Source organism: Amblyraja radiata, chromosome 5 (genome assembly GCF_010909765.2).
Source record: "Amblyraja radiata isolate CabotCenter1 chromosome 5, sAmbRad1.1.pri, whole genome shotgun sequence".
NCBI lineage: Eukaryota > Metazoa > Chordata > Chondrichthyes > Rajiformes > Rajidae > Amblyraja > Amblyraja radiata.
Window position 1 is genome coordinate 38,089,037 of NC_045960.1, and position 22,533 is coordinate 38,111,569.

Consider the following 22,533-nt stretch of genomic DNA (forward strand, 5'->3'; position numbering starts at 1 on the left):
GTGACCCCTGGTTCTGGACTCTGCCAACATACGAAACATTTTTCCTGTATCCGGCCTTTCCGATCACTTAAGAATTTCATATGTTTGTACAAGATCCCTTCTCGTCCATTAAATTCCAGTGAATACAAGCCCAGTCGACCCATTCTTTCATCAGTCACCCCTCTTTTTATGGTTCTTCTCTTCACCACATTATTCTCCACCATTCCCACCCAAACCTTTGTTCGTATGCATTCACCCCACTCATGTTTAAAAATTACAGTGACTGAAACTATTGTTTTCAGCCCTTAACTAAAATCTTCCCATACCCACAGTTGCCAACATTAAGACAGTAATAGCTAGTTGTTGTAAAAACTCAAACAGAATAATCTGTCGGTGCAAGATCTGTTCATCAGAGATTTATTATTATTTGTTTCCATTGAAAGTTTTCTATAAACTTTACTTTGCTGTTATATGTTAATTATCAGATAATCAACAATACAATATCACCATTATAGAAACATAGAAACATAGAAAATAGGTGCAGGAGTAGGCCATTCGGCCCTTCGAGCCTGCACCGCCATTCAATATGATCATGGCTGATCATCCAACTCAGTATCCTGTACCTGCCTTCTCTCCATACCCCCTGATCCCTTTAGCCACAAGGGCCACATCTAACTCCCTCTTAAATATAGCCAATGAACTGGCCTCAACTACCTTCTGTGGCAGAGAATTCCAGAGACCCACCACTCTCTGTGTGAAAAATGTTTCCCTCATCTCGGTCCTAAAAAATTTACCCCTTATCCTTAAACTGTGACCCCTTGTTCTGGACTTCCCCAACATTGGGAACAATCTTCCTGCATCTAGCCTGTCCAACCCCTTAAAATTTTTGTAAGTTTCTATAAGATCCCCCCTCGATCTTCTAAATTCTAGCGAGTACAAGCCGAGTCTATCCAGTCTTTCTTCATATGAAAGTCCTGACATTCCAGGAATCAGTCTGGTGAACCTTCTCTGTACTCCCTCTATGGCAAGAATGTCTTTCCTCAGATTAGGAGACCAAAACTGTACGCAATACTCCAGGTGTGGTCTCACCAAGCCCCTGTACAACTGCAGTAGAACCTCCCTGCTCCTATACTCAAATCCTTTTGCTATGAATGCTAACATACCATTCGCTTTCTTCACTGCCTGCTGCACCTGCATGCCTACTTTTAATGACTGGTGTACCATGACACCCAGGTCTCGTTGCATCTCCCCTTTTCCTAATCGGCCACCATTCAGATAATAGTCTACTTTCCTGTTTTTGCCACCAAAGTGGATAACCTCACATTTATCCACATTATACTGCATCTGCCATGCATTTGCCCACTCACCCAGCCTATCCAAGTCACCTTGCAGCCTCCTAGCATCCTCCTCACAGCTAACACTGCCCCCCAGCTTCGTGTCATCCGCAAACTTGGAGATGTTGCATTCAATTCCCTCGTCCAAATCATTAATATATATTGTAAATAGCTGGGGTCCCAGCACTGAGCCTTGCGGTACCCCACTAGTCACTGCCTGCCATTGTGAAAAGGACACGTTTACTCCTACTCTTTGCTTCCTGTCTGCCAGCCAGTTCTCTATCCACATCAATACTGAACCCCCAATACCGTGTGCTTTAAGTTTGTATACTAATCTCTTATGTGGGACCTTGTCGAAAGCCTTCTGAAAGTCCAGATATAACACATCCACTGGTTCTCCCTTATCCACTCTACTAGTTACATCCTCGAAAAATTCTATAAGATTCGTCAGACATGATTTACCTTTCATAAATCCATGCTGACTTTGACCAATTCTTTCACCACTTTCAAAATGTGGTGCTATCCCATCTTTAATAACTGATTCTAGCAGTTTCCCCACTACCGATGTTAGACTAACTGGTCTGTAATTCCCTGTTTTCTCTCTCCCTCCCTTTTTAAAAAGTGGGGTTACATTAGCTACCCTCCAATCCTCAGGAACTACTCCAGAATCTAAAGAGTTTTGAAAAATTATCACTATTGCATCCACTATTTCTGGGGCTACTTCCTTAAGTACTCTGGGATGCAGCCTATCTGGCCCTGGGGATTTATCGGCCTTTACCCATTCAATTTACCTAACACCACTTCCTGGCTAACCTGGATTTCACTCAGTTCCTCCATCTCATTTGACCCCCGGTCCCCTGCTATTTCCGGCAGATTATTTATGTCTTCCTTAGTGAAGACAGAACCAAATTAGTTATTCAATTGGTCTGCCATGTCCTTGTTCCCCATGATCAATTCACCTGTTTCTGACTGCAAGGGACCTACATTTGTTTTAACTAATCTTTTTCTCTTCACATATCTATAAAAACTTTTGCAGTCAGTTTTTATGTTCCCTGCCAGTTTTCTTTCATAATCTATTTTCCCTTTCCTAATCAAGCCCTTTGTCCTCCTCTGCTGGACTGAATTTCTCCCAGTCCTCTGGTTGGCTGCTTTTTCTGGCTAATTTGTATGCTTCATCTTTTGTTTTGATACTATCCCTGATTTCCCTTGTTATCCACGGATGCACTACCTTCCCTGATTTATTCTTTTGCCAAACTGGGATGAACAATTGTTGTAGCTCATCCATGCAGTCTTTAAATGCCTTCCATTGCATATCCACTGTCAAACCGTTAAGAATCAATTGCCAGTCTATCTATTCCTCAACAATACAATATCACCATTATTCCTCAACAATACAATATCAACATTATTCCTCAACAATACAATATCAACATTATTCCTCAACAATACAAAATCAACATTATTCCTCAACAATACAATATCAACATTATTCCTCAACAATACAATATCAATATCACAATAGCACTGTCATTGTCTGATAAACACTTAAATTCGAAACATAATTTTATTCAGTCAAATAAACATTTTCCCAATGCTATAAGAAAAGAAAAAACATCAAAACAAAAAAGAAACTGCTACAAATTGCCACCAGGTCAATTAGTTCAGAGAGTAGTTTAAGGTTATTCTAATGGTGGGTTAATAGAGATATTCAGAACAAGAAGTAAAACTCTCTCTTCAGATTGGAGTAAACAGAGACAGGGAATAAGCAAAATCATTGACAATGATCCAGTCAATATTGGGATTTAAAGCTCTCACAAGCTCTTAGTGAGCAGCATATGGGATTGTAAAGCCATTTCAGCATAGTGCTGAAATGGCTTTACAAAAAAGGAAATGGGAGCCTGGATGTACACAATTAACAGCAGCAAGTATCTTCAGCAATAGGACAAAAGAATCCTTTCTGATCGTTGGTAGGATTTTTTTCCTTGGTTGTTCATGCCTAACTGCCATATCAGAGCAGCAGTCCATTTACCTCCCTTCGAAAATTCAGTTCCAATGATGTGGATGCTGAAGGAAGTGTATTTGTACGTTCTACTTGTGACGTTACTGGAACTTACATTTACCAACTATAATGTTGATGAGCACCGGAGGCAAATGTTGTGAACTGCAACTAAATAGTGGCACAGTTGGTAGTGCTGCAGACCTGGGATCAATACTGACCTTGGATGCTGACTGTATAGAGTTTGCACGTTCTCCTTGTGACCGTGTGGGTTTCCTCTGGATGCTCCAGTTTCCTCCCACATCCAAAAGACACGGGTTTTGTAGGTTAATTGGCCTCTGAAAATTGCCCCCAGTGTGCAGTTGATGAGAAAATGTGGTAAATTATAACAGAGAACTAGTGTGAATAGGTGAATGGTTGGCGTGGACTCAGTGGATGGAAGGGCCTGTTTCTATACTGTATTTCTATACTAAACTAAACTAAACACATAGGTCTGTTTCCTTCTCATTAGAAATGACAGGCTGTCTATAAATACTGCGTTGTAATTTGCATTCTATCCAGCAATAGATTTAGTTAAGAAGAGATGAGACAAGTAGATGGCCTGGGAATTGGGTCCACTTGCTCCTGTTCTTCGAACCATTGGCTCAGGATTTGCAGTCAGCGTTGATCCACCTGCAATCACTGTAGAATTCAAAGTAATTTCCCAAGTGGCTTCCTCAACTGAAACCTATTGAGAGGAGGCGGTTCCACCTGTCATGGCGAGACCCTGAGCCCTCAGTCACATAGGGTGGGGTGAAAATGGGGAGAGAACAGGCCACACATATTGAATAGCTAAAATAATCCGTCACTGTTACTTAGCCACACCCTCTGAGGTGGTTGCCTGTCAGAGCCAGATGCTGAGAGGATGATTTGACTTTGGAGGCAATCTACACGAAGGGGCACGGATTCAGAATAAGGAGCAGCCCGTTTCAACAAAGATGAGAAGGAATTTCTTCTCTTAGATGTTGATAATTCTTTGGAATTCTGTCCCAGAGAACGGTGGAGGTTGAATCATTAAGTATATTCAAGGCCAAGATAGTCTGATTGTTGAGGTCAAGGGCTATGGGAAACTGACAGAATGGAGATGAAATCCAAAGTGGATCAGCCAAGATTGTATTGAAAGGCACAGTGAGCTTGAGCAATTGCGTGCTTAGTTCTGCTCTTATTTCTTGTTTTTGTACATTTCCAGCATTCAGGAATATTCAATTAATTTTTTTTAATCCATTCAAACCATAAGAGTTAAAGAAATAAAATGCTTAAAGACATAAATAAATTCAAACAATTAAAATGGAGATAGACACACATTGCTGGAGTAATTCAACAGGCAGCATCTCTGGAGAAAAGTAATAGATGATGTCTTGGGTCAAAACTTACTTATTCCTTTTCCCCAGAGATGTTGTTTGACCCACTGAGTTACTCCAGCGATTTGTGTCTATCTTAGGTGTAAACCAGCATCTGCCATTCCTTGCTACATAATTCAAAGTAAGTGCTGATATTTGCCTTGGTCCTTCATTAATAGAGAAGTATCATACTCCTTCATCAGATATTAATGTGGAATCCTAAGGTATTGCAAACAACTGCTTTCAATTTTGGAACTTTTAAGACCACTCAAAAATGTTAAAGTTGCAGACAGTTGTGGAAACTGTCAGCAGATGTGTAGATTGTTGCAATTTTTCTCAGGCAATTGAATTTGATATTCTTATAAAAGGATATTAATGGAAGCTGCCTTTTGTATTGTTAAAATGTCTAAAATGTTTTAAAAATACAACAGGCAAACAACTAATAAGCAGCAAAGCATTCCAGCAAACTAACTGCTCTCTGCTCAAGCGACATAGAGTGATACAGTGTGGAAACAGGCCCTTCAGCCCAACTTGCCCACACCGGCAAACATGGCCCAGCTATACTAGTCCCAATTGCCTGCCCTGGTCCATATCCCTCCAAGCCTGTCCTATCCATGTACCTGTCTAACTGTTTCTTAAACGTTGGGATAGTCCCAGCCCCAACTACATCCTCTGGCAGCTTGTTCCATACACCCACCACCCATTTGTGTGAAAATTTACCCCTCAGATTCTTTTCTCCTTCACCTAAATCCTCTGTCCTCTGCCTCTACTCTGGGCAAGAGATTTGGTGCATCTATGATGACTCTGTGACATCTTACACTCTCTTGTACTCATTGGGAACTTTTGCCTCCTCATACTTTGGGTTAGTTTGTGAGAATTTACATTATTTGGTTGTAGCACGCAATGCAGTGTAGCAAATTTTTAACAAAGTTATATTAAAAGTACTAAAACTAATCTTGAACATGCAACATATTTCATATATGGGTGTTTCCGTAAATACAGCACTCAGTAGTGAAACTGAAGGTCTCCAAACTCCAGGATATTTTCCTGTTTTTTACGTAATATTCCCATTGTTTCATATCCTGTATTTTAAGTAGTATAGATCATGGTGTGTAGCCAAAATAATGGGATGAAGCAAAAATAAATCGTTTTTTTACAAAGAAAAATATCAGATACATCCCTGTGTTTTCTTGCCTTTTTTTGCGACATGTTTCAAGCAGGATTTCATCAAATCCTTAGGCTAATTTATACCAGAAAGATTACATTAATTTTGCAATTAAATAACTCTATATAAGCCAAATTCAGATTATGCTTTTTATCATTTATCACCCGATTAGATGGTTTTCTGATGCCCCAAGTTTTTGCAGCAGAACGTGAGTAGCTGTGCCCCTTTGGTCACGTGTGAAATGTCTCACGTGTGAACCAATTTCATATTTATTGTTTCTTTTTTTATTGTTTATATTTAGTGTTTCAGCTTTCCATTGAAATACTTAATAATGAATGGAACTTAAAATTATGAAATAAAAATCTAGTTTGCTCACCTATTTTAGCGATACCTCATTCTGTAGTCCCTCCCATTGTCTATGCTATTTATAGCGCGATAAGTTTTATTTTGCACTCATCGCCATTAAAAAAATATTCAAACGCTATTATAATGATCCTGGCGTGAACTACAGGCCTCGTGGTGGGTTAGGTGCCGACATTTTGTAAGGGAGCTTCGAAATCAGTAAGTGTCCCATATGTCTCATATGTTTTATAATTTGTTTTCCTCTTTTGTTTTTCAAATTTTGTAAGTATTACATTTTGGTCAAATTTTGGTAAATTTTGATCACAAATTAGGTCAAAAGGATCATAGGTAGGTCCATTTTTAATTCTGTGTTATTTCATTATGATTTAATAACTTTCAAATTAGGCCTCCATATCACAGGTTGGTACCCTTATTTATGGAAACACCCATATAGGTAAAACAACACTATGTGTAGGAAGAAACTGCAGATGTTGTTTTAAGCTGAAGATAGACCCAAATCTCTGGAGAAAAAGAATAGGTGACTTTTTAGGCTGAGACCCTTCATCAAAGAATTCTTCAGACTGAAGAAGGGTCTTGACCCAAAACAGTACCTATTCCTTTTCTCCAGAGATGCTGTCTGACCTGCTGAGTTACTCCAGCTTTTTCGTCTGAAGAAGGGTCTCGACCCGAAATGCGTCTGAAGAAGGGTCTCGACCCGAAACGTCACACATTCCTTCTCTCCAGAGATGCTGCCTGGCCCGCGGAATTACTCCAGGATTTTGTGTCTATCTTCAAGAAAATACTCCATTTGGTAATCTCAGTCAATCTTCAGTTGAATAAGCCAGATGGGTGGTTTCATTTATCCCACCCTTGGTTCCTATGACTTGCAAACATCTCATTGCCAACTCCTATACATGTGCAGTTCAATCCCACCTGCCATCGAGCACCCCGCATTTGTCAAAGTGCTATGTCATAAGATCATAAAATCATAAGCCATTCGGCTCATCAAGTCTACTCCAACATTCAATCATGGCTGATCTATCTTTCCCTCCTAACCCCATTCCCGTGCCTTCTCCCCATAACCTCTGACACCCGTATGTACGACATGAATGGGGTGAGCTGTGAGCCCACAGAAGCAGATTAACACATCCATTTATGATGAGGGAGCTACGGATCTCTGGAACATGTACCTCACTTGCACACTGAGCCTTTACCAGTTACATATTGCATCGTACATCATCTCCTGACTGTGCTTACACTGAAAATTCACAGCAAGGTTTCTGTCTTTGCTGCTGTTTGTTCAGGCATAGTCTGTGAAATGATCCCCTAGAGCCCGAAATGATCACAAATTCATCTTGCAATATTGATCTCAAAAATACATTCACGATGACCTGGAACCATGGCAGTATGATGATGACACATGCTGATGCTAAGGCGCTTCACACTATAAGTTGCAGGATAGGAATACAAGTCCATGGTTCACCACACAGCTAGATGTAAATCTCATAAGGCAGAGAGAGCGAAAGAGAATAAGAGGGAGGAGTTGACAGAGACAGCCCCACAAAGCGAGCAGGGTAATATGGATTGCGGGATATAGATGCAAGGCCAAACAGGATTGTTTATATTTTGTCAGGGAAACATAGAAAAAAGATACGATCCTACAGAGTGAGAGGGGAATTCAGAGGATGAGAAGCCCTGACAGCTTCATGCTCCGCATCAATCTCAGCAACAGCACAAGCTGAGATCGCAGAATAAATTAACTGCCTTGACTCGTTCACTTATGAGCAGGATGGTGTAAGTGTGTAGGGATCGCTGGCCGGAGTGGACGCTGTGGGCCAAAGGGCCTGTTTTCGTGCTGTATCTCTAAACTAAACTAATATAGTGCAGAAATGGTAAGGCCAGTCAGAGTTAAGATGTGGATGACTCATAATACAAATGAATGGAGGAGCTGGCCTGGGGGACTGAGGCCAAATCCTGCAATTATGTTATATTAGGGGACAAAGGCAACTTTTGACATGAATTGTGTGAAGCTCAGTTCAGAATGGAATAAGCCATCAACGTTACAAGGAGCCGAGTTCTGTTTGAGACAGTGGTCATATAGGAATTCATGGCATGATCATGGAACATAGAGTCATAGAGTGAAATAGTGTGGAAACAGGCCCTTCAGCCCCTTGCCCACACCGGTCAACATGTCCCAGCTACACTAATCTCACCTACCTGTGCTTGGTCCATATCCCTCCAAACCTGTCCTATCCATGTACCTGTCTAGCTGTTTCTTAAATGTTGGGATAGTCCCTGTCTCAATTACCTCATCTGGCAGCTTGTTCCATACACCCACCATCCTTTGTGTTAAAAAGTTACACCTCAGATTTCTATTAAATCTTTTTCCCTTCACCTTGGATCTATGGTCCTCGATTCCCCTACTCTGGGCAAGAGACTCTGTGCATCTACCCGATCTATTCCTCCCATGATTTTATACACCGCTATAAGATTACCCCTCATCCTCCTGTGCTCCAAGGAATAGATGCCCAGCCTACTCAACCTCTACCGAAAAGCTCACACCCTCTAGTCCTGGCAACATTCTCGTAAATCTTCTCTGAACCCTTTCAAGCTTGACAATATCTTTCCTATAACATCGTGCCCAGAACTGAACACAATATTCTAAATGTGGTCTCACCAACTGAGCATGATACAACTGCAACATGACCTGCCAATCTCTATAATCTATACTGTGACTGATGAAGGCTTGGAGCAAATTTAATTGCAAGACCTCGCACAGGTCCAGGTCTATTCCATCGGTGGATTGGTCCAATGAGGAAAGTCCAAATAAAAATTTTAAAATCTATAATTTGTGTGATTATATATATGACTAAACATCTGTATTTGATTGTGAAAGGTTAAAATAAAACATTTCACCAAAGCGGCCTCCAACAACAATACTGTGCACTGCTGCCTTACTCTCGCAGCACCTAACAATACAGCATCTAATACATTGTATAAGAAAGAAAGTTCTAGAAGGAAGCAAACAAGAACAAACATTGAAACATGTGCCCTGTGAATCTAACAATTTCTCCAAGGCTCAACAGTTCGACCAATCAGCAATTAACAGGATGACCTGTTCTTGCAACATTATTTATACTATTTACAACGCTTTTGCAGCGATCCAATAGAAATAATGCATTTAAGGTAAGTTTGCAAAACTGCTATACATGGTATCAATTTAAGAGAAACGGAGAACACCTGGACCCCTCACCATCCTGCATATCAGTCTGAGCCTACACTGGCTGGCGCCAATCAAAGCCTGTAAAGTTCAGCTCACAAGGGTTAAGCAATTCTGACAAGTGCAGGGATCCTCCATTTTATGGTGTCTTTAATTTAGCCAATATTAACATTGGGACTAGTGTAGATGGGACATGTTGGCCAGTGTGGGCAAGTTGCGCTGTAGGGCCATTTTCCATGCTGTAAAACTATGACTAATATATCATTGAACTATATTAATCATAATACCATTCATGTATTAAAGTAAGGAATTACAAATTCACCATGAACTTGTCCACAACTTGGCCCTAAACCATCATAGGTATTTGCAGCAAATGTTTTTGGTCAGATTTAGGGCTGTTCATAAACCAAGACTATGTTTTTCATTTGTGGGATATAATAATTCCAAGCTGTTTTTATATGAAGAGCAAATAAATATCTTCCTTTGCACTGACCAATACTCTTGGCATCCTAAGCTCCATCAAAACATTGTTAGGTGCAAGTCATCTAAAAGTGCTGCCTGCAAACATTGCTTGTTGTCAACTGACTGCATTTGTCCATCAGTGACTGTACTTTAAAAGTAATTCAGTTCTACACAGAGCTGTGGGACAAACCCAAGAATGCCATGGGATTTCTATAACTCCATTTTTTTCTCTTTTTCCTTATTGAATATGCAAATTCTGAATCTAGGGTATGAAGAGTTTAATTGTAATTAGTAGTTAATTCAAAATTAATTACATTCAAGAAATAATTAATAAGTTTCATTATAACTGAAAAACACCTTGGTTGATTAATCTGAAAACCTCAGGAGTAATTTCATAAAATGTTCTTCCCAGTGGGTAAGAGCATGGTTTTTGTAAAACCACCCCACTCGTGTTATCTACCAAGCCATTCATATCACTGAGATTTCAGCTACATAGCACATGTCTTCATTATGTTAGTAACAGCATCAGGCTCATCTTGCAACTATATACGTTCTGGATCAAGTTCTGATTTATTAACTTTTTAAGTTCCTTCATGCCTATCGAAAACGGCTGTTAATATACACAAAATATATGTTTAATCTGACATCACAAGTTGATAGGATGATCAAAAAGACATTAGGCACATTGGCCTTCATCAGAGTATTGAGTATAGAAGTTGGGAGGTCATATTACAGTTATATAAGACGCTCGTGAGGCTGCATTTAGAGTATTGTGTTCAGTTCTAGGCACCGTGTTACAGGAAAGATGTTGTCAAATTGGAAAGGGTACAGAGAAGATTTATGAGAATGTTGCCAGGGCTCGAGGGTCTGAGCTATAGCGAGAGGTTGAGCAGACTGGGACACTATTCCTTGGAGCGCAGGAGGATGAGTGGTGATCTTATAGAGGTGTACAAAATCATGAGAGGAATAGATCAGGTAGATGCAGAGTCTCTTGCTCAGAGTAGGTGAATCGAGAACCAGAGGACATAGGTTTAAGGTGAAGGGGGAAAGATCTAATAGGAATCTGAGCAGTAATCTTTTCACACAAAGGGTGATGGGTGTTTGAAACGAGCTGCCAAAGGAAGTAGTTGAGGCAGGTCTCCTACCAACATGTCTCCTGCTGCACCAGAGGACCAAACACCCTCGACCACTGCTACACCACCATCAAGAATGCCTATCGCTCCATTCCTCGCCCTCACTTCGGTAAATCCGACCATACTGCAAATTGGTGCTGCTTCTTCCTGCCTAAAGGCAGCAATTAAGCACACCCCCAGAGGTGAGGACTGTACAGAGCTGGTCGGGGGGCAGAGGAACAACTACAGGACTGTTTGGAGTCTGTAGACTGGGCAATGTTCAGGGACTCGGCAACGGACTTGAACGAATACGCCACAGTCATTACAGACTTCATAAAGAAATGTGTGGAGGACTGCATCCCAATAAAAACCTTCCGAGTGTTTCCCAATCAGAAGCCTTGGATGAACTTTGAGATCCGCACTCTCCTGATGACCAGACACGGGGCAATCATGTCTGATGATACAGTGGTCTAAAAGAAGTCCAGATATGACCTTGGTAAGGCCATCAAAAAGGTCAAAAGGGACTTCTGCTCCAAGCTGGAGGATGAGACAGATGTTTGGCAGCTGTGGCGGGGCCTGAATGCAATCACCTCCTACAAGGCAAAATCAGGAGGTAGCTCGTATGTCGGCGTAGCATCACTCCCTGACGAGCTCAATGCGTTTTACGCACGCTTTGATAGGGAGAATACTGATGTGCCTTCTCGAGTCCCCATTTGCTGTGATGGCATTTCAGTCACAGTCACAGAGGCCGACGTCAGGAAATCCTTCAGAGGGGTGAACCCTCGAAAAGCACCTGGACCTGATGGTATACCCGGTCGTGTTCTAAAAACCTGTGCGGACCAACTGGCTGGAGTTTTTACGGACATTTTCAACCTCTCACTTCTGAGGTCTGAGGTCCCCACCTGCTTTAAGAGGGCATCAATTATGCCAGTGCCCAAGAAGAGTAAGATGACGTGCCTCAATGACTATCGACCAGTGGCACTAACGCCGGTAGGTGATGAAGTGCTTTGAGAGGTTGATCATGGCGCAATTCAACTCTTACCTCGACAAAAACCTGGACTCACTGCAGTTCGCGTACCGCCACAACAGATCAACGGTGGATGCGATCTCGCTGGCTCTCCACTCTGCTCTGGACCACTTGGACAACAAAAACTCATATATCAGGCTGTTATTCATTGATTACAGCTTGGCATTTAATACTATCATCCCCTCCAAGCTGGTTACCAAACTCGCAGAACTGGGTCTCTGCACATCTCTCTGCAATTGGATCCTCGACTTCCTCATTCACAGACCAGACTGTTCGAATTGGTGGAAAGGTGTCAGCCTCAATAACAATCAGCACGGGAGCACCCCAAGGTTGCGTGCTCAGCCCCCTGTTGTACTCACTCTATACTCATGACTGCGTAGCTGGTCAAAGTACGAACTCCATCATCAATTTCGCTGATGACACCACTGTTGTGGGACGTATCACTGATGGGGACGAGTCAGAGTATAGAAGAGAGATCGACCGACTGACCAAATGGTGCCAGCACAATAACCTGGCCCTCAACACCAACAAAACCAAGGAGCTGATTGTGGACTTTGGAAGATGTAGGATGGGGACCCACAGTCCCGTTTATATCAATGGGTCGATGGTGGAAAGGGTCAAGAACTTCAAATTCCTGGGCGTGCACATCTCTGAAGATCTCTCCTGGTCTGAGAACACTGATGCAATTATCAAGAAAGCACATCAGCTTCTCTACTTCCTGAGAAGATTACGGAGAGTTGGTATGTCAAGGAGGACTCTCTCTAACTTCTACAGGTGCACAGTAGAGAGCATGCTGACCGGTTGCATCGTGGATTGGTTCGGCAACCTGAGCGCCCAGGAGCGGGAAAGACTACAAAAAGTAGTAAACACTGCCCAGTCCATCATCGGCTCTGACCTCCCTCCCATCGAGGGGATCTATCGCAATTGCTGCCTCAAAAAGGCTGGTAGCATCATCAAGGACCCACACCATCCTGGCCACACACTCATCTCCCCGCTACCTTCAGGTAGAAGGTACAGGAGCCTGAAGACTGCAACGTCCAGGTTCAGAAACAGCTTCTTCCCCACAGCCATCAGGCTATTGAACTCAACTCAAACAAAACTCTGAACATTAATAACCCATTATCTGTTTATTTGCACTTTATCTGTTTGACTTATTCATGTGTGTATATATTTATACAATGGTATATGGACACACTGATCTGTTCCGTATTCATGCCTTCTATAATTCTGTTGTGTTGAAGCAAAGCAAGAATTTCATTGTCCTATCTGGGACACATGACAATAAACTCTCTTGAATCTCTTGAATCTTGCAACATTGAAGAAACAATTAGACAGGTACATAGACAGGATTAGAGGGATATGGGCCAAACAGGCAGGTGGGACAAGTGTAGTTGGGACATGTTTGTCGGTGTGAGCAGGTTGGGTTGAAGGGCCTGTTTCCATGCTGTATGGCCCTCTAATTAATTCCTCACAAAGGAGTTGACGTAATTTTTATAAACATATTTTCTTCTGAACCTTGGATTCAGAACAAGAAATGTTCCATTGTGTCAGCATCCACTGGTCCTGGCACAAGGTCAGATGGAAGGGAAAACTCAGTTGTATGAAGCTGCAATTCCCACATAGTCGGAAACATTGGATCATGATTTCCGATGAGAGCGTCTGTAGTGCTTTTGGTACTATTGCTTGCAGAGGCAACTAATAGTAATTATACAATCAACTAGTCATTTACAGAAAATGACGTACAAATATGTCAGTGTGTTGATTAAATTATTGGACTCACAAATAGGATTTGAAACCATCGATCCATGGCCTGGAGTTCAAATCCCACCTTGGTGGGTGAATGTTAATTCGAGTAATTAAATAAATCTGGAATTAAAGCAATTCTCAACAATATGAAATTATGCAACTAATTGTTTTCAAGAGGTGGGTATACTGGTGTTGTAGTATAGTATACTAGATTGCTGCAAACACTCAATGGGATCCACTGATGTCATTAGGGAGGGAAATTTGTTATCTTCATCCAATCTGGTCAACATGTAATCTCAGGCCCAACAATTTAGTTATCTCTGAATGGTTTCCTCAATCCAGGGGAATTTGGAATGAACAATAAATTTCCAGCGAATAAGTAAAAATCCAACCAAACAAATATATTCCAGGATATGGAAGGAATTTCTGCCTGGGGTCTGGGATTATAGGTGAGTACTTTGCATCTGATTTCACCAAGAAGGACGTAGAGCACTGTGAGATCAGTGGAGAATACTAATATGTGTGGGCAGTTAAGGTTAAGGAGGAGGAGTTGTTGGCGATTTTGAAGAGCATTAAGGTGAATAAATCCCCAGGACCTGATGGGATCTATCCCAGGTTATTGAGTGAGGTAAGAGAGGGGATTGCATGCACCTTGACAAAGATCTTTCAGGCTTCATGCAAGGTCCCAGGGGATTGGAGAGTAGCTAATGTTGTTCCTTTATTTAAGAAGGGAAGTAGAAATAATCCAGGGAATTGTAGGCTACTGAGCTTGTTAAAGATGTGCTAACTTTATATATTTTCTTTATACAATGCTAAACTACAAATACATTGAATTGCATGTTTTCCAGACATCAATTGTTCGCATTAAACGTAATACAAGCTATTAGCAATTATCACCTATGACAGTAGCAACAATTCTACATTGTATTTAGTACATGAGTATCTACCATGAGCCCAATTACAACATGCAGGTACAGCAGGCAGTGAAGAAAGCGAATGGTATGTTGGCCTTTATAACAAGAGGAGTCGAGTATAGGAGCAAAGAGGTCCTTCTGCAGTTGTACAGAGCCCTAGTGAGACCACACCTGGAGTATTGTGTGCAGTTTTGGTCCCCTAATTTGAGGAAGGACATTCTTGCTATTGAGGGAGTGCAGCGTAGGCTTACAAGGTTAATTCCCAGGATGGCGGGACTGTCATATGCTGAGAGAATGGAGCAGCTGGGCTCGTACACTCTGGAGTTTAGAAGGATGAGAGAGGATCTTATTGAAACATATAAGATTGTTAAGGGTTTGGACATGCTAGAGGCAGGAAACATGTTCCCGATGTTGGGGGAGTCCAGAACCAGGGGCCATAGTTTAAGAATAAGGAGTAAGCCATTTAGAACGGAGACGAGGAAACACTTTTTCTCACATAGTTGTGAGTCTGTGGAATTCTCTGCCTCAGAGGGCGCTGGAGGCAGGTTCTCTGGATACTTTCAAGAGAGAGATAGATAGGGTTCTTAAAGATAGCGGAGTCAGGGGATATGGGGAGAAGGCAGGAACGGGGTACTGATTGGGGATGATCAGCCATGATCACATTGAATGGTGGTGCTGGCTCGAAGGGCCGAATGGCCTACTCCTGCGCCTATTGTCTATTGTCTATTATCTTCTAATTTGATTGTTCCATCATGTTTTCCATCTTCGTGCATCAGCCTAGATTCGAATTGTACCCCAACTGCCTATAAACTCTGGACTTTTCCAGTTGTCTGAAGTCCCTTTAGAATTAAAAAGTGATCTCCTCTGACTTGCCCTCTCTGGATTGTCTCCAACATTATTAATCTACCAAGACTCTGCTCAGAATGACTCGTGATCTTTTGGCTACAATATATCTCAATAAGACTGTGCCAAATCCGATTTATCTCCTTGAATCTTGAGAACTTGTTTCAATGTTGCAAAATAGTTCTCCCTTAATTCATGCTGTATAGTTCAATCTATGCTTCAGTAACTTTGTAAACAACAAAAAGTGTTATGGCCACTGAGTTCTTAGCCAATACTCACAAAGCCTCATCAGCATTGCCAGATATAATTGAACTTGCTTGCTAAAGCATTCCGTGCCAAATTTCCTCCTTTCCACCGCCTGCTCTGGATTCTTGCAATGATGACTGCCATTAGCGAACCAGCTCTCTGAGACTAACTCAAGAGATAAAAGACTGTCTCCAAATTACATGTTATCAAAGTTTGTAAATATTCCCATTCTTTGATAAATTCCAAGTCAGGTCTTTAGACTTTATAGATAGATACAGCACAAAAAGGCCCTTGGCCCTTGGCCCACCGAGTTCGCCTCGACCAGCAATCACCCCCATACACAAGCACAATCCTACACACTAGGGCCAATTTACAATATACAGAAGCCAATTAACTTACAAGCCTGTAGATCTCTGGAGTGTGGGAGGAAACCGGAGCTCACGGAGAAAATGGTACCAAATGCTGCAATTGGGTCGAGACCCTTCACAGACATCATTGACCCAAAACAACACCTATTCCTTTTCTCCAATGAGGTTGCCTGAACTGCTGAGTTACACTAGCATTTTGCATCTATCTTCGGTGTAAACCAGTATCTGCAGTTCCTTCCTTCACATTAGACAACCTATTTCTAATAGACTGGATTCCACTCACCATGCATGGTCTAAGTTCCAGCCTTTCATTGCAGACTTATTCTGCAACCTTTTTATAGCTTCCACATGTGCTTCATTATTGACCACATGCTGTCCTTGTATATAATTCCTGTTGTAGTGATAGATTTGTTTTTATTTCTGGTGCCCCAAATTGAAAGAGACGGTGTATTTCTTGCTGGTGGACACAAATAATTATCACTATAAAACTCTGGTTTCTGAATAATGTTTTTAATATGCACTTTATGCGCATAAGGTGTCTCCTTTTTTTGATATTGCCAACTTCAATTATCAACCCACTTCTGGGGTCTCACACTGGCATTCTGTAGTGCACAGTTTTACAATGTCCCTCTGCTCAAATTTGCTGAATTTGATTTCAATTTCTTTGGCGTGCAATCTTTGCAGACATGAACTGCTTTCTGGTTTCCCTCCTCTCTGCAATATATTGTGTTTTGCTTCTTTGTTCAGTCCAAGATACACTGTCCATGCTGACCATCAATCACCTGTTTACACTAGTGCCATGTTATCCCACTTTCACATCCATTCTACACACACACAAAAGGGGCAATTTACAGAGGCCAATTAACCGACAAACCCATCATGGTTGATCATCTAAAATCAGTACCCCGTTCCTGCTTTTTCCCCATATCCCTTGATTCCTTTAGCCCTAAGAGCTAAATTTAACTCTCTTGAAAACATCCAGTGACTTGGCCTCCACTGCCTTCTGTGGCAGAGAATTCTACCGATTCACAACTCGCTGGGTGGAAAAGTTTTTCCTAATCTCAGTCCTAAAACCCCTGTCCCACTTAGGCAATTTTTTCCGGCGATTACAGGCGGCTAGGCTGTCACCACATGCTCACAGGGTGACGCCTGTATGGTCGTGAGTTGTCTCCTCAAGTCGCCTAAAGATCCTTAAAGTGTTTCAGGTCGCCGCTGGATTTTGAAATGTTCAAAACTTTTCGGCGACTGTGGGCTTGATGTAGCTTGTCTTCCCCTCTCGTAGGTGCTGTTGTAGGTTATCGCCAGGATGACGCAGTTTGTCGCCAGGTAACGTTGGTTGTCGCCGGGTGCTGACTTCTGTGAATTCCATTTGTGACTACCCACGTCAACCTACGTCAACCGGCGACAGGTACCGGCAACTGCATTGTCTTCAGTTGTCTTCAGTTGTCACCGACAGGGTTGTTGCTTGTCGGAGCTTGTCGCGGGTGGATGTAGGTTGACTTCAGTTGTCGCCTGTGTGGTCGTAAGTTGTCGTAGGTGTGGTCGTAGGTGGACGTCCTAATGGGTCGCCAGTTGTCGGTAGCTTGACGTCGATTAGGTGGTAGGTTGTCGTAGCTTGTCGTAGACCTTTTCGTAGGGGAGGTCCAGTCGCCGCTTTTTCGGTGACCTGCTACGACTGTGACAGTCGCCGGCAGTCACCGAACTCTCACTCCCACGTGTGAAATTTAAGGGGAGTTGCTAAGCTAATTGGCCTCTGTAAATTGCTCCTTGTGTGATGAGAAAGTTTGAACAGGTCAGTATAGACTCATAGTCATAGAGTGAAACAGTGTGGAAACAGGCGCTTTGGCCCAACTTGCCCACACCGGCCAACATGTCCCAGCTACACTAGTCCCACCTGTGTGCGCTTGGTCCATATCCCTCCAAACCTGTCCTATCCATGTAGGGTGGGCTGAAGTGCTTGTATCCATGCTGTATCTGTAAACATTAGACAATAGACAATAGGTGCAGGGGTAGGCCATTCGACCCTTCGAACCAGCACTGCCATTCAATGTGATTATGGCTGATCATCCCCAATCAGTACCCCGTTCCTGCCTTCTCTCCATATCCCCTGACTCCGGTATCTTTAAGACCCCTATCTAGGTCTCTCTTGAAAGTATCCAGAGAACCGGCCTCCACCGCCCTCTGAGCTAAATAAACTAAATTAAAGTAATACTTGGAAGATGTTCTCCTGCTTTATTGCCTCAACTAAGCATTTGAAAAGGTTGACAACATTACATGCTACTGTAAAGATTTTCATTAACATCACTTCAGAGCTGAAACTGCATGTCAAATAGATTTTAGCTTTGCTGTTGCAGGTCTACATATACAGGGATTAAAGCCAAACTGACAGCAGCATATTTCACTTGTAATCATTAATTGGCTTCAATAGAAGTTCACTTGCATCTATTGCTCTTGGGATCAAGTGCCTTGACCTCAGACCCCCAGAAATTAGAGGTAGTGACTCAGCAACTTGTCCTTCAAACAGAATCAATGAAGTTAAAAACAATCAGCCAGAGAAGCCACGAAGTGTTTGTACAAGTGGATTGAAGAGGTTTTTTTTTTATCACTTGTGGCTTCTGCCTTTGTGTGTAGGGTGGAGTTGGTTGTTCGAGAGAAGGCTATTGGGAAAGTGTCAATTTGATATTCTGTCAAAATCTTCAGAAATGATCAAAAAGAAACCATGTATTCCATAACAGCCCCGGGCAATCTTATGTTGGCAAAAAAACAACAAAACCTGAAAGACATATTAAATGTTGGATAAATAATTCACTAACTTTCCAAAATAAACAAAATACTTGCCAGTCACTATTTCTTTTAACACGGGTAGCAAGAGTACAAAATGTAAGGAGCAACAAGGGATGGTGAGCTTTGGGAACTAACCTCAGAGCTCGAAGGGACCACTGGATCACAATCTGTAATCTATATCTCAACAAACAAACAGAGTTTAACAAAAGTACACATACCTCCAATACACTGGCTGGATTATTTAGTGACTGTAGGGCGGGGCAGGGGGAGAGGAGGGGAGTGGGGTGTAGGGGAGTGAGGAGGGGGGGTGGAATGAAGGGAGTGGGGGGGGGGGCTAGGGAGTGGGGGAGGGGAGCGAGGAGGAGGGGGGGTTGGGAGGATGGGGGAGAAGGAGAGCTGGTGTAAGGATGGGAAGTGCATGAGATTCTGCTTGAATGTTCTTGAAAACATTGTGCAAAACTATCTTAACAGATTTATTTTCTTAAAATAAAAATTAACCAAAACTGATTTATTTCTCACAGATCCAGAAAATTAAACTTCTTCAGAGTTACAGGGATTACTAATATTACCAAAGCCAAGCCCACAACTGGTGCGATGAACAAGGTTCACTATACAGCAACGTCAATCTTACATGAAATATCAAATTACCCGAGTCCTCTTGTTCAACACTCTTCCAATCATCTCACTATTGTTGCTACCAATGTCCTGCACCAGATATTTCCCTCTCAAAAACCCTACCCCAAACGATATTCCCACTATCTTCACATCATTTTAAACCTTTTTTTGTAATCTTCAGCGACCATTTTGGCCCTGCGTCCATTTTTATCTAAATGCACCAAAGTTTCTGGGAAGAAATATGTTATTTATTTCCAAAGAAGGTATTTTAATACTTTATTTATCTCTAAGTTTTTAATTTGTGGCTGAAAGGTACAAGAGATAATTAGAGTCTTCAAAGGCGGATCAGAACTCAGCTGATCCCAACTCATCCAAATCCTACACTAACCCACTCTCCTACCTTTTCACTTCATACTAGCACTACTGTCCTTCCCCTTCTTCGATTCACTTTGGTACTTCTCTCCCTCTGGGCAACTTAGGTGGATACCTTTACACTCATCGATTCTACCTCATGTTCCTTTTCTTTCACTCACATTCCATGCTGCCACTCATCAACTTCTCAGCACTAATCCTTCATGACAAATTAGCACTTTTACCTCAACTCAGATAATGTAATCACCATCCTTCTTCCACCACCTCAAAGCTAAGATTCCAGCTTCTTTCCTCTCCCATCAAAGCACTTCCTTTAGCTACTTCCCACTCATTTTATTTCTTCTTCTTCATTTGCCTTTTGATTACCATCTTTTCCCAACTGATCCATAATCCATAAGTGTGGTGAATCTGTGGAATTCTTTGCCACAGAAGGCTGCAGAGGTGATGCCAGTGGATATTTTTAAGGCAAAGATAGATTGATTCTTGATTAGTACGGGTGTCAGGGGTTATGGGGTTAAGGCATCAGAATGGGGTTAGGAGGGAGAGATAGATCAGCCATGATTGAATGTTGGAGCAGACTCGATGGGCCAAATGGCCTAATTCTGCTCCTATCACATAACCTTATAGCCTTTTGATAATATTCATGCATAAAAAAAATGTCAGGGACAAATGTCACTTATGGAATTACCATGCAAGCACAGAAAAAACAAAGTATTTCATTTACAGTGTGTATATATATACTGGAATGAACAAATAATGGTCTAAGGATAAATATTTGGTCTTTGGTGAAAAGGTACTGTGGGACCTGAGGGAATGAGCTAAGCTTATATGCCAAGCCTTTGATCATGTACCTTCAAATCTTCATCACTCAGTGTTCATTTTATTTACTATTCTTGTGAAGTTATTTGGATGTTTCAGTCTGTTAGTTGTATTACGTAAATGAAAGTTACGTAACACAACTTCAGAGCAGATATATGGCAGGTGCTCAAAAACACGAATGGTTTTGATAAGAGTAAATAATTAAATATCCAGAGTAGACACAAAATGCTGGAGTAACTTAACGGGACAGGCAGCATCTCCGGAGAGAAGGAATGGGTGACGTTTCGGGTCGAGACCCTTCTTCAGATTCCGATTTAAACCAGCATCTGCAGTTCTTTCCGAAAATACTAAATATCCAGAAACACTTTATAATGATTGAGGACAGCAATTGGAGAACACAAATCCAAAATGATTGACTGAGGAGCTGGAGGCAAGATGACTTTATGCTTTGGAAACTTTTGAAGGCATTGCCTAAAATAAGTGGAGGAAGCAGCTTCAACAATAACATAAGAAAAAAGAATTGGGTAAATATTTGAATGGGCATAATCTCCAAGGACTAGAAGAAGGACTTGTTGGTTAAGAATTTCAAAGACCTATCACAGGCACAAAAGACCTGATGGTTCCTTGCGTGTTGTGTTATTTCACAATTCCATGTTTCTCCTTATTTATATTTCACATTTTTTTAAACTTTATCCTACCATCACATCTTATGTGCCACTTATATGTACTTGGTAAGAGTTAAATAATGGACTTTTTAGTCCCAATTAAAGTCAATATCTAATTCTCGATCGCCTGTCCAGCTTAGTTACTTTTCCTGTGATTTTAATAATGGTGGTAGTTCGTAAAGGGGCTGTCCCACTTGGGGCGACCTAATCTGCGAGGCCAGAAGAGTGTCTTCGACCTTCAAGCTCGAGGGCACTCGCCTGGAAAGCCTCGAGCTGGATCGACCGTCCGCGTTGAAACTGCGAGCTGGATCGACTGACCGCACACACACAAACACATCGCGAAGGTGGAGGCCAGGGAAAGCGGGGGAGCACTGTCTGAAATTCACACCCGCGATGAAGACGAAGGTAAAACGGCTGCATAGTAACGGTAAGTCCTTTAGAGAGCGCGGGGGGGGGGAGAGAAGGGGAGAGAGGGAGAGAGGGAGAGAGAAGGAGGGGAGAGAGGGGGAGAGAAGGGGGGGAGAGAGGGGGGGAGAAGGGGAGAAGGGGGGGGGGGGGGGGGAGAAGGGGGGGGGGGGAGAAGGGGGGGGGGGAGGGAGAAGGGGGGAGAAAGGGAGAGAAGGAGTGGAGACACTTTTAAGAAGTACAACAAAGTTTAGCGAGCATTTAACATTACCAGTTGGTTTTCCTTGGTCCTGAAAACTCCAATGAGCCAATCAAAATGCCCGGTCAGCGAAGGAGATTACCTATGGCTGCCCTCGACTGCCTGTAACTAATTAGCAACCCCACTCAACTGCATTACGAGTTAAAAAGAACCATGCCGACCAAATTTTACTCGCGGAAATTTTTTCGACATGCAGACATGCGAACTAGCTGAGGCCACGAGTATTCGGGAACTTCCCTCGAGCGTGAAGAAGAGTTCCAGTGACCTCCTAGGACCACGTGTCGACCATGCTGCGAGGTTGAAGGTCAAAGACACTCTTCTAAACTCGCAGATTAGGTCGCCCAAGTGGTACAGCACCTTAAGGATGGTCTGCTCTACAGTGATGAGCCACACACCATTTATAAAAGAGGTAAACATGGATAGGTGATTAATATCAGTTTGTTAAATATGAAGGAGTATTAATGAAAGTCATAGGACAGGT

At 42.2% G+C, this 22,533-nt stretch overlaps 1 protein-coding gene across 1 annotated transcript in view; it reads right to left on the reverse strand.

Annotated features, from left to right (window-relative positions):
* LOC116973735 (PC3-like endoprotease variant B) overlaps window positions 1-22,533 on the reverse strand; it is a 704,916-nt gene that overhangs the window by 600,939 nt on the left and 81,444 nt on the right. The gene's annotated exons all lie outside the window — the stretch shown is intronic.